We start from the raw sequence: 3,452 nt of genomic DNA, 5'->3' as shown, positions 1-3,452 counted from the left end.
GTATAAAAACTCCAGTTCTTCTGACGTGAGATGGATCATTTTTCAAATCGCTTGCGGCTCAGCTAGGATGTTTTGATGCGGGTCCGCGGCACGGACAAGAGGAAGGACGTTCCCGGGAAGAGTCCTTCTCGAGTGTGCAACAGATAAGGACGGAGCGCTCTCCGGCTGTCCCGGAGCCGGAACTCGGTTCGGAGTGGAAACAGGGTCGCCTAACAAAAACCCAAGAAAAATCGTCTTTATAAAGATGATAAAAGCACGTCTTTGCATGTTATGTGACAAACACGGAGTGAGTGACTGAGATATTCCACGAGACGTTTCATTGTTGTTCACTTTGTTCGATGACGTTACCACGATTTAAAACCGGGATTATAAATGGAACATGCTTTTGTATGCCAAATATACATTTTTAACATTTGAATCATGCATGTTTCATAACGTGCTTTGTGTTTCGAAAAATGGAAGCTTTCCGAGGCTTGAGGAAATATCAATGATTGGCATTCAGCGAGGCGGCCGCAAATAAAACTGTAAAAATCGAGCGATGCTGCATTTTTTACTTCGGCTGCATATGAATGAGATTTTTTCAATTAAATCACGATTTGGAATCCTGGCAGGACGAGTCGTCACAAGCTGTCGCCACGTGATGCCCAACACTGACGGATCGGGATATTCTGATTTCAGCAAGGACAAATCTGCATCCCGATAAATTTCCTCGATTAATCACTGAAGATACACCCCTTTAATTTTTATTTTATTTTTAACGCCGAACATCATTGTATCGATCAGTATTTTCACTTACAACAAAGAATCTTCGTTCAGTGATTACATTTTGTTACTCTTCGGTTACGTTTTCATGCAAAAACAACTCAATTTTCTTGTTCAACTTTTCCACGTAATTTTAAATTCTACTTGGTATTTTGTTTATATACATCATTTTTAATGTTAGTTTATATTTTTCAATAGTTTTTTTAAGTTAACAATAACGAATAATACCCCGTATCACTTCTAAAAATAAATCTAAAATATCAAGTTGATACACATTCTATAATAACAGTCCAAACTCGAAATATAAGAAACAATGTGGTATTATTTTATTAAAAAATTTAATGACGTCTTGTGGATGCTCTAACAACTGAGTACTCTATTTATACTCAGGATCACGAAGCAATGCGTACACGTCATGGATGACGTAGATCCGTTACCAACACTAAATCAAAAATACGCGCCGCAATACGTGGCAATACGGATCAAAATCGATCAATTTGGGGGAAATTATATTGGTACGACTGATAGCGAAACATATGCTAAAGTTTTATCGATTTCACAAGTGTCATTGGTGTCAACTTTGGTTATGTTGTGTTATTGTTTGATTTTTCGCGTTTTTCTACTTTTCTGCTCGTGTAATCGTATCAGTTCTTTTCAGAACTATAACAGTTCTTTATAGAGCTCCAAGTTAACTGTCCTGTACCGTGGTACGTGTCGCTTGCTTGAACGTAAACATTCCACCATGCCGAAGCCCTTGCACAAAGATGTAAAGCAAATGGACGATAATTTAGTGGACTATTTTGCTAAAGAACGCGATAGCGGGGAACCTCTTTTACCACTAACAGCTGTTCAAGACGTAAGTAGGTGTATTTTATTACAATTACTAATGCAGTCACATTGTACAGAGGGTTGCTGCTGCTCTGGGTGTATGTGTGCGAACAGTGAACTCCGTGGTACAACAAATAAAAACCGGAGAAGGTGTACATTCTCCCAAGAAATAGAGACCCCCGAACAAAGCAAGTGTGTGATATTAGCACTTCGGAGCAGTGTGCTATTCGAGAATGCTTATATGAAATGGTCGAAGAAAGTATGAATTTGATGCGCACGCCTTATAGATACTAACGACTATTTTACAGAAATACATGTTACACGATCGCCATTAATTGATTGCTTGAAGGAGAAACATATATTTGAGGGTTCTGTGAGCTCGTTAAGAAAAATTTTACATGCTCAATTGGGTTTCGTTATTCGCCAACCAGTGTACGGAAACGTCTTATGGAATTACAACATGTTGTTCATGCAAGAACCAAATTCTTACGTGAATACATGCACAATCAGCAGAACCCAAATTCTTTGCCATGTGTATATCTTGATGAAACATGGATATTTGAAAATGGTTCGGTAGTTAGGTCATTGCAAGACGATAGTGTCATAAGTATCAGGATGTTTAAAATAGAAGGGAAAATTTAGTAATGTGTCAGTTTCACGTTAGTTATTTATTCTTCTCACTATGTTTTAGGTATATTGTATTACATGCAGGTACAAGCAATGGATTTATTGATGAAGCAGCGCTAGTATTTTCTTCTAATACCAAAAATCCAGACTATCATGGCGAAATGAATCAACAGAATTTTCTCAAGTGGTTTCAATTGCTCATGAACCTTGAAGAACCATCACAGATTATTATAGACAATGCAAGCTACCACAGTACCTTTGCAAACAAATGTCCCAGTGGTTCATGGAAAAAAGCAGAAATTCGTGAATGGCTTTAACAACATGACATAAGTTCAGATTCACAGCTGTTAAAAACGGAACTTCTTCATTTGGTTGCACAGTAATGCATATACTATTCTCTATCGTTTCATTTAAAATATCATGTTTTTCAGAAATAAACCTCCAAAAACGTATGTTGCCGTGAATTGGGCCAACAGAATGGCCATAGAGTATTGCGATTGCCGCCATATCATTGTGTGTTTAACCCTATAGAAAATATTTGGGGAATTACTACAAATTTTTATTCCAAACACATTGGGCGTGATGGTTATGGTCAAAAAATTCCGTGGAAATGTGGAAAGAAGCGTTAGCACATGTCACGCCCACAATGTGGAAAAATACTGTTGACCATATGAATAAAATAATACGGGAGTGGTGGGAACGGGAATTAGTATTTGACCGTGAAGAGATTGCGCCGTTTATAATCGACATTAACGAAGATTCACATTATAGTTTTAGTGATTATGACAGTGAAGATTCTAATACTGCAGAGGGCATTCAGCCACTGTAACATGTAGGTTATTTTCCATTACCATCCTAATTGATTGTACTAGCGGCATGTTCTGCTGATGTCTTTTATAATCACACTATCACTTCACTGGCCAAATATACAAATCACTGGTCAGACGACGACGTTGTGCAACATGCATACTTATTATTGTTTATACTTTACTTTTGTATCTATTCCATGTCAATAAAGTAACTTATTCTGTAGATGTGACGTGCCTATTGTGGCATTGAAGACGGTAAGCATATTTCTCTAACTTGAAGCCTGTCACAACTGTTCAATGCTGTCTGTTTGAGACGTATGTTAACATTCTCGTTGGTAGCTTTAAGTACAGTATGAAGCCTTGTACCACCCTCCAAGTATGTGTTTAACACCCAATTGTCAGCAGTTTTTACCAGCAGTCAATGCA

General features: G+C 37.7%; 1 long non-coding RNA gene across 1 annotated transcript; it reads left to right on the top strand.

Annotated features, from left to right (window-relative positions):
- The first annotated feature begins 1,150 nt into the window (after window positions 1-1,150).
- Window positions 1,151-3,249, top strand: LOC135129223 (uncharacterized). Its single transcript, XR_010280531.1, has 4 exons — window positions 1,151-1,618; window positions 1,668-1,849; window positions 1,899-2,596; window positions 2,649-3,249. It is a non-coding gene; the product is annotated as an uncharacterized LOC135129223 (long non-coding RNA).
- Window positions 3,250-3,452: the final 203 nt, after the last annotated feature.

The sequence above is a fragment of the Zophobas morio genome, unplaced genomic scaffold, assembly GCF_036711695.1.
Source record: "Zophobas morio isolate AGI-343-1 ecotype UQ-CSIRO unplaced genomic scaffold, CSIRO_AGI_Zmor_V1 ptg000014l, whole genome shotgun sequence".
Taxonomy (NCBI): Eukaryota; Metazoa; Arthropoda; class Insecta; order Coleoptera; family Tenebrionidae; genus Zophobas; species Zophobas morio.
Note: the sequence above shows the minus strand (reverse complement) of the source record. Positions and strands in the feature narration are given on the sequence as shown.